The 10000-nt window shown below is 41.9% G+C and overlaps 1 long non-coding RNA gene across 1 annotated transcript in view; it reads left to right on the plus strand.

The window, feature by feature from the left end:
* LOC118761799 overlaps positions 1 to 7180 on the plus strand; it is a 21066-nt gene extending 13886 nt beyond the window's left edge. The window contains exon 3 of the long non-coding RNA XR_004997642.1: positions 7167 to 7180. This is a non-coding gene — a long non-coding RNA (uncharacterized LOC118761799). The remainder of the gene's footprint in view (positions 1 to 7166) is intronic.
* The last annotated feature ends 2820 nt before the right edge of the window (positions 7181 to 10000 follow it).

Below are 10000 nucleotides of genomic sequence, written 5' to 3' on the forward strand. Positions count from 1 at the left end.
TATAGCGATTTTGACGTCTATATCTAGCATGTTGACCGTCCACTTTTAGTGGTCAGTCCTTTAAATTTTGTATATATATATATATATATATATATATATATATTCATTACTTACCCGTGTATATATGTAACTGTATATGTGTGTGTGTGTGTGTGTATATATGTATGTATATGTATGTATGTATATGTATGTATATATGTGTATGTATGTATATATGTATGTATGTATATGTATATATGTATATGTATATATGTATGTATATATAGGTATGGATGTGATAATGTATGTAAATATGATAGTGTCGAGTCCTCTTATTGTAATCATTTTAGGATGGAGCCTTTAGGTGTCAAATACTAGCTGATAACACTAAGCGAAGAGTATAAACTACATAACTGAGTCTGAAGAGGACAATCATTAATTGTTATAAAAATAACTGATAACATCCGTATTGTATAAAGCACTTTCCATTATATATATATATATATATATTATATATATATATATATATTATATATATATATATATCGTTTATTATTTTATAGCCCTGCCCCCGGTCTGGGTTTTTTTTTTGCCCCCTTCAGTCATGGGGAATGTGTTTCCCTCACGATCGGATTTCGTGATCCTTTCAAGCGCCGACACATCACACGTCCCCACGAATGCGGTTTCGAATCGCAAGGACAGCAGCAGTCTGGGAACAACATTATACACACACACACAACACACACACACACACACACACATGTATATATATGGGAGAGACATACACGCGAGTATATATGTATATACTTCAAATTCCGCCGAGGTCGACTTTACCTTTCATCCTCTCGGGGTCGATAAATTAAGTACCAGTTACGCACTGGGGTCGATGTAATCGACTTAATCCCTTTGTCTGTCTTTGTTTGTCCCCTCTGTGTTTAGCCCCTTGTGGGTAGTAAAGAAACATATATGTATATATATAAATTCACACGCACGTGTAGGTATGTATGTATACAGACGCATACATACATACACACGTTTAGATAGATAGATAGACAGACGTGTGTGTATATATATACATATATACACAACCTCTGCATGGCTCTTGTATGTTCATGTCGATGTAAGGCACCATTATTATGTAGTTATGGCCGTGTGCATGTATAATAAATAAGGGGATATATTTAGATTAAGGGCTTTTGTATATGACTATATATAGGGCTTATACATGCACACACGGCAGATGATGTTGGGTATATATACATATATTATACACACACACATATATATATATATATATATATATATATATATGTTTATATGCGCGCGGCAGTTGATGGGTGTATATTTTCATAGTCTAGTTCATTGGTGTATGCATTCGTAGTATATATAATATATATTTCCACATGACAGGAGTGCGTATGTGTGTGTATATATATATATAGATGTACATAAATTTACTCTTTACTTTTTTACTTGTTTCAGTCATTTGACTGCGGCCATGCTGGAGCACAGCCTTTAATCGAGCGACTCGACCCCGGGACTTATGCTTTTGTAAGCCCAGTACTCATTCTATCGGTCTCTTTTTGCCGGACCGCTAAGTAACGGGGGACATAAACACACCAGCATCGGTTGTCAAGCAATGCTAGGGGGACAGACACAAACACACACGCATATATATATATATATATATATATATACATATATATACATACATACGACGGGCTTCTTTCAGTTTCCGTCTACCAGATCCACTCACAAGGCTTTGGTCGGCCCGAGGCTATAGTAGAAGACACTTCCCCAAGGTGCAATTTGTGTTAATATATTATGTATATAATATATGTTCATAAACATAAAAATACAGGGGTTTTTTTTTCAGTAGGCATGTATGTCTGTTTTCTATGCTGTTATGGGTTGGACGATTCGGCAGGACGTCGGACCCTGTCTGATTATCGAGTCTCTGACACAGTTTCCACGGTTGGTTGCCCGTCATAATACCAACCGCTCTGTCGATTGTATTTTTCATGCTACAGGTACTAATCAGGTCACCTTGTAACTCTAACCCTTTAGTGTTCAGATTATTCTATCAAACAATATGTTTATTGGTTCACACTGATTTGAATTAATCATGCATTATCTCATATCTTCAAGATCTTGATGGTGTAATTACTTAATGTAGAATAACATTGTAGGGTAGGTGTGAGAGCCTGGATCTGGTCAGTTTGAACATAAAACAGATTAACTATTTTGGCCGGATAGGGCCGGTTTAAATACAAAAGGGCTAAACTAAAGAACCCTCATGATTGAGAGGAGCAATAGTAAAAAAGGTGGCGACGATGTAAGGTATTGTGTGAGGGAGTTTGAGGGCGATGCTAAGAGAAGATGACCTCGGTATAACTTCAAATTGCATCTGATCGTGGGGCCCCAGTTCAAGAGTTCCAGTGTCTTGAGGAGTGGAGGCACATGGCCTAGTGGTTAGAGCAGCGGACTTGCGGTCGAGGCATCGCGGGTTCGAATCTCAGACCGGGCGATGTGTGTGTTTATGAGCGAAACACCTAAGCTCCACGCAGCTCCAGCAGAAGGTAATGGCGAACTTCTGCTGACTCTTTCGCCACAACTTTCTCTCACTTTTCCCTCCTGCATCTTGCAGCTCACCTGCGACCAACCAGCGTCCCGTCCAGGTGGGGAACCTATACGCCAAGGAAACTGGGAAACCGGCCCTTGTGAGCCAGGCATGGCTCGATAAGGAACAAACAAAAAGGTGTCTTGAGGGTTGTGGAACCATCTCTTAGCCACTGTTGTTCCTAAGTCTATTCTGACCTGGTGTATTAGTACCTGTCAGGGTCACAACCATGGTTTAATTAGCATGTAAATAGGGGTCAGCTGTGAATATGGAAATAAACGCCCCCACACCCACCCGATATAAAATTTCAGGTGATCCCTTGGCAAGGCCCCAGCGCTTGGTAACCACAAGAGCCAGGGTTACATTGAAGTCATGGCATGGTGAATGGGAACTATTTCTATTTCTTTACTACCCACAAGGGGCTAAACACAGAGGACAACAAACAAGGACAGACAAACAGATTAAGTCGATTATATCAGCCCCCAGTGCGTAATTGGTACTTATTTAATCGACCCCGAAAGGATGGAAGGCAAAGTCGACCTCAGTGAAATTTCAACTCAGAACGTAATGGCAGACGAAATACCTATTTCTTTACAACCCACAAGGGGCTAAACACAGGGGTGACAAACAGGGACAGACAAATGGATTAAGTGGATTATATCGACCCCAGTGCGTAACTGGTACTTATTTAATCGACCCCGAAAGGATGAAAGACAAAGTCGACTTCGGCGGAATTTGAACTCAGAACATAGCGGCAGACAAAATACCTATTTCTTTACTACCCACAAGGGACTAAATATAGAGGGGACAAACAAGGACAGACAAACGGATTAAGTCAATTATATCGACTCCAGTGCATAACTGGTACTTATTTAATCGACCCCGAAAGGATGAAAGACAAAGTCGACCTCGGCGGAATTTGAACTCAGAACGTAGCTGCAGACGAAATACCTATTTCTTTACTACCCACAAGGGGCTAAACACAGAGAGGACAACAAACAAGGACAGACAAACGGATTAAGTTGATTATATCGACCCCAGTGCGTAACTGGTACCTATTTAATCGACCCCAAACTATTTCTGCAGATGAACTTATTGGGACATTGGTGAACAGCACTTGATGCTGAGTGGATGAACCGCCAAGAAACTGTCAATGGTCAGGATGAGCCAGTTTGGTGAGCAAACTACAAACTACTTGTTATCATCTGTAACTGTGGTGAATGCAGAGGATATATTTTAGTTATTGAAATACTTATGCGGTGTTTATTGGTCTGGGCAAGTGGGGCTCAATAAGATGATGAAGAGAGAGAGAGAGCATAAGGAGAAAATAGAACTGTTAAGTGGTTGGCATCAGGAAAGGCATCTGGTCATAGAAACCATACCAAAAGCTGACATGGAACACAGTGCATTCTTGCAGCTCAGTGGATTCTGTGAAACCATTCAACCTGTGCCAGCATGGGAAATGGACATTGAGTGATGATGGTAGTGGTGTTGGTGATGCTGATAAGGATCATTTCGGTTTGATGGCATTTTTTTCTCGCGGTGTCATATGAAATTGTCACCCATAATTATGACCCTAGTATCGATCTATTGCATTTCAATCTGTTTAGGGTTAGGGATGGGGGGAAGGGTATCTTTTTTTCTTCACAAATGTAAATAAACCCAATCTGTTTCTTAAACAAGGGACATATTCATACGGCACAGAATGCTTTTTAACTCAATGAACGTCAGTGATTGGTTGAAATTGCAGAAATTGAAGAAAAAAAAACAACAAATAGCTTTACAAAGTATAGAATTTTCTCAATAAAGCCAAGAGAAAAAGATGTTTTATAAACACATTCTACCAGTATACAAAGTTTAAAGGTGTTTAGTAAAAAGTGGAAATTATTTTAAAAAACTGCTGGTCAAACCGAAAAGATCCGGTGGTCGTGGTCATGGTGGTTCTGCAACTTCTTGCTGAACTACCTGCACAGATGGTTCCTTCACAGTTGTCAAAATCTTTGTTCTGTTCATTAACTCACTGCCTCCATCAGATTGACATTGCCTGTACAGGTGCATCTGATGGGGGCCGAAGTGTTTTTGCTTATGAAAGCAACAGACCAGCCAATCTGGGAATCGATGTCTTGCAAGCAACTTGCACATACAAGTGCTACCAGTTAAAAGCTCCGTATACCGGAAGCTAGCAAGTGTATGGGGTCATCAGGAGAGAATGCGCGCCGTTTCGGGGGCCTACCTCTCGACGGCATCAATGCGCACGGCCCCCCCTCACTGATATGAGGCCCCGCTTGCTAGATCAGCTTGTTTTTTGTTGGGGCTGGCTTATGAAGAACTCAATATACTTCTAGCCATCGCTCATCGTCTCTTTTTAACCGAATCCAGTGGCTAGCCTTCTCCATTTCGGGGCCTACCTCTCGACGGCATCAATGCGCACCGGCCCCCCTTCACTGATATGAGGCCCCGCTTGCTAGATCAGCTGGTTATGAAGAACTCAATATACTTCTAGCCATCGCTCATCGTCTCTTTTTAACCGAATCCAGTGGCTAGCCTTCTCCATTTCGGGGCCTACCTCTCGACGGCATCAATGCGCACCGGCCCCCCTTCACTGATATGAGGCCCCGCTTGCTAGATCAGCTGGTTATGAAGAACTCAATATACTTCTAGCCATCGCTCATCGTCTCTTTTTGACCAAATCCAGTGGCTAGCCTTCTCCACTGTAGATTGGATATCGGTCATGGTGGTATTGACTTTACGATGAGTTAGGCCTTAGCGATAACAACAGTCAACTGCAATCTTGTAACCATGAGTGCAACACCCTAACCAGTAGGTCATACACACACACACACACACACGTATGTATATGCATGTGTGTGCTTATATCTTTGTACACACAATTATCGATGATGTCATTTCCTCAGTCAACAAATGGTACTCTTGCTTCATACCTTTGACCCTTTAGCGTTCAGATTCCTCTGCCAAATGTAATGCTTATTTATTCATATTGTTTTGTGTTCTGAGACCCCCTCCGGTCACGACACTGACCATGGGATTGCACCTAGAAAGTTACCCTCCCAGGCACAAGTCCAGCCAAGGTTGTTTATGGAAGACCAGCAGTCGCCCATGCATACCGGCCTCCCCTCTCCACGCCACTGATATTATCCAAGGGAAAGGCAAAAGGGCCGATACAGCTTGGCACCTGTAGCATCACAACTCCTTTCTACAGCTGAGTGAACTGGAGCAACGTGAAATAAAGTGTCTTGCTCAAGAACACAATACACAGCTCGGTCCAGGATTCGAGCTCACAACCTCACGATCGTAAGCTCGACGCTCTAACCACTGAGCCATGTGCCTTCACTGTTTTGTATTAATCATGCATTATCTCACAGCTTTGAGGTTTCAATGATGTGATTGTTTATTTGTAGAATGACATTGTAGGGTAGGTGTGAGAGGCTATACATGGCCAGCTTGAATGTCAAAACAGGTAGGATATTTCGGTCAGGTATGGCTGGGATTAAGGACACAGGAAATATAAGGGCCCTTACTTAAAGGACAGATAAGGGTTAGCAACAGGAAGAAGATTTGGCTTTAAAAACAATGTCACAGTAATTATCTCATTCAGACATATTTTCGCTGAAGATTGCAAACAAACATGACTTTTATAATAGTGACATTTGTTTACTGTATGTTTCTGATGTCAAGAAAAGGGGACACAGATACACACACACACACACCACACAGAAAGGTCCTACTTTTCAGTTTCTAGATATCATCATCATCATCGAAATCGATCAACATCAATGGAATTTGTAGCTGTGATACCAGTGCCGGTGGCATGTAAGAGGACCATCCGAACGTGGCCATAGCCAGCACCGCCCTGACTGGCCTCCGTGCCGGTGGCACGTAAAAGTCACCATCCGATCGTGGCTGTTGCCAGCCTGGCCTCTGTGTCGGTGGCACGTAAAAAGCACCATCCGATCGTGGCCGTTTGCCAGCCTTGCCTGGCACATAAAAAGCACCCACTACACTCATGGAGTGGTTAGCGTTAGGAGGGGCATCCAGCCGTAGAAACACTGCCAGATCAGACTGGGCCTGGTGCAGCTTCCTGGCTTCCCAGACCCCAGTTGAACTGTCCAACCCATGCTAGAATGGAAAACAGACGTTAAACAATGATGATGATCATCATCATCGCTTTGTGTCCATTTTCCATGCTGTCATGGCTTGGAAAGATTGTTGCTGATACCCCCCCCCCCCCGTTGGTTTCTGTGGTTGGTTGTTCTTCCTAACCCCACTCACTGTACAGAGTGTGTGTACTTGGTGTATTTTTTGTTTTTCATGGCACCAGCACTAGTGAGGTTGTCATGTTTTTACCACAGCTAAAGTATCCACTTGACCCTCACACTTGAGAGTGCATTAAGTGCATTTTATTGTGACACCAGCATTTGAGAGGATAGGAGTGGGAGTGCGAGTGACAGTAAGAGATGGGTAAATGGTGAAAATGAGGGATGTTGTTAGGAAATGGCTTGTGAGAAGTATAGGATGAGTGTGAGGGGGTACATACAAGTGTGATGAGCAAGAGAGCCTGAATGATTCGGGTGAGAGAGGGGGTGGTGAAATGTTGGTGAGTTGGTCAGATAGGTACAGTGAACAGTAGAGATCCACTGCCATCATTAGCTATGTGGAGGTGCGTGGCTTAGTGGTTTGGGTGTTAGCATCATGATTGTAAGATTGTGGTTTCGATTCCTGGACTGGGCGACACATTGTGTTCTTGAGCAAGACACTTCATTTTCACGTTGCTCCAGTCCACTCAGCTGGCAAAAATGAGTAACGCTGCGATGGACTGGCATTTATTTTGTGGAGGTGCATGGCCTAGTAGTTAGGGGTGTCAGCATCATGATCATAAGATTGTGGTTTCGATTCCTGGACCAGGCGACGCATTGTGTTCTTGAGCAAAACACTTCATTTCACGTTGCTCCAGTCCACTCAGCTGGCAAAAATGAGTAACGCTGCGATGGACTGGCGTCCCGTCCAGCTGGGTAACACATATGCCTTTGAAACCGGGCCCATGAGCCTGGCTAGGCTTTAAAAGGGCGCATTTATTTGAGGAGGCATATGGCCTAGTGGTTAGAGCAGCGAACTCGCAGTCGAGGTATCATGGGCTCGAATCTCAGACCAGGCGATGTTGTGTTTATTAGCAAAACACTTAAGCTCCACATGGCTCTGGCAGAAGGTAATGGCGAAACGGTTGAAGGATCATGGGTTCGAATCTCAGACCAGGCGATGTGTGTGTTTACGAGCGAAACACCTAAGCTCCACGCGGCTCCGGCAGAAGGTAATGGCGAACTTCTGCTGACTCTTTTGCCACAACTTTCTCTCACTCTTTCCTCCTGTATCTTGCAGCTCACCTGCGACGGACCGGCATCCCATCCAGGTGGGGAACCTATATGCCAAGGAAACCGGGAAACCGGCCCTCATGAGCCAGGGATGGCTCGAGAAGGAACAAACCAATCATTAGCTACACCAGCTGTGTATCAAAGTATGATGAGATTGAGAAGAGAAGATATTGATTGAGAGATGAGCATATCATCATTTTAGTTTTTTCTGCTTTTCAGTGTTTTCATGGGTCAAACAAAACTCTGTTGGAACAGAGTTTCTTTACAGCCACATGCTCTTCCAGAAATATAATCATCATCATCATCATCATTATTATTTAACCCTTTCGTTACCAACCCGGCTGAAACAGCCTCTGGCCCTGTAGTACAAATGTCTTGTTTTCTTAAGTTTAGAATTAAAATCTTCCACCAAACCTTAGTCACAATTTATGTTCTTAACACTAGCTGAATGATAACTAAGTTATTTTACTAAATTCTTTGTTATATTTAAAGTAATTGAAAGAAACACAGAGCATCTCAACAGAAATATGGTAACGAAAGGGTTAACAAATGATTAATTTAACCTTTTTGATACCAACCCGACTGAAACCATCTCTGGCTCTGTAGTACAAATGTCTTGTTTTCATAAGTTCTGAATCAAAATCTTCCACCAAACCTCAGTCACAATTTATGTTCCTAACACTAGCTTAACGATAACTAAGTTATTTTACTAAAATCTTTGTCATATTTCAAATTAATTGAATGAAACACAGAGCATCTCAAAATAAATACAGTAACGAAAGGGTTAAGGCCCAATATCATCATCATCATCATCATTTAATGCCCACTTTTCCATGCTTGCATGAGTTGGCTGGAATTTGTTAAGACAGATTTTGTTTTATCTATGGCTGGGTGCCCTTCCTGTCCTTAATGCTCATTTGTGTCCAAAGTAAGGTAATATTTTCTTATGATGAAGGCGGTGAGCTGGCAGAAACGTTAGCACGCCGGGTGAAATGCTTAGCGGTATTTCGTCTGTCGTTACGTTCTGAGTTCAAATTTCGCCGAGGTCGACTTTGCCTTTCATCCTTTCGGGGTCGATAAATAAAGTACCAGTTACGCACTGGGGTCAATGTAATTGACTTAATCCCTTTGTCTGTCCTTGTTTGTCCCCCCCTATGTTTAGCCCCTTGTGGGCAATAAAGAAATATATAGAAGGTTTAGTCCACTTTGAAATTTTAAACCCAAACCAAAGGTGTTCTTCCATCAGGATAATGCTCAGCCACATACAGCGAGGATGGCATTCCAAAGGCTGGGATAGTTTGAATGGGAAACGATGCCCTACAACCATATTTGTCGGACATTTCCCCATCGGATTATCATTTATTCCGTAGTCTTCAAAATAATTTGGATGGAAAAAATATCAGTTCTGTAGACAAGGTCAGAACAGTACTGGAGGGCAAGTGAACTTTGGAAGCGAGGCCTTGCAAGTCTACCAGACAGATGGAATAGCATTGTAGAAAATGAAGGAGAATATATTTTAAATTAAAAAAGAAGTTTATCTTAATTTTGAAAAATAAAAAGAAGTATAAAAAAAACATTATGTATCGAATGACCAAAAATATATATTTATATATACGTATATTTATATATGTATGTATGTATATGAATATATGTATGTATATGAATGTATGTATGTATATGTATGTATGTATGTATATATATATATATATATATACACACACACACACACACACACACACACACACAATGGGCTTCTTTCAGTTTCCATCTACCAAATCCACTCACAAGGCTTTGGTTGACCTGAGGTTATAGGAGAAGATGTTTGCCCAAGGTGCCATGCAGTGGGACTGAACCCAAAACCATGTAGTTGAGAAGCAAGCTACTTACCACACAGCCATGCATGTACCTATATATGGTGGAATAAAATTTACAAGTAGGTTTTAGCTGCTACTTCTAGCAGGCCAAGCAACAGAATCTAGCTGCTTCCGCATTTGGATAAAGTTTGGGTCCAGAT

The sequence above is a fragment of the Octopus sinensis genome, unplaced genomic scaffold (assembly GCF_006345805.1).
Source record: "Octopus sinensis unplaced genomic scaffold, ASM634580v1 Contig17487, whole genome shotgun sequence".
Lineage (NCBI taxonomy): Eukaryota > Metazoa > Mollusca > Cephalopoda > Octopoda > Octopodidae > Octopus > Octopus sinensis.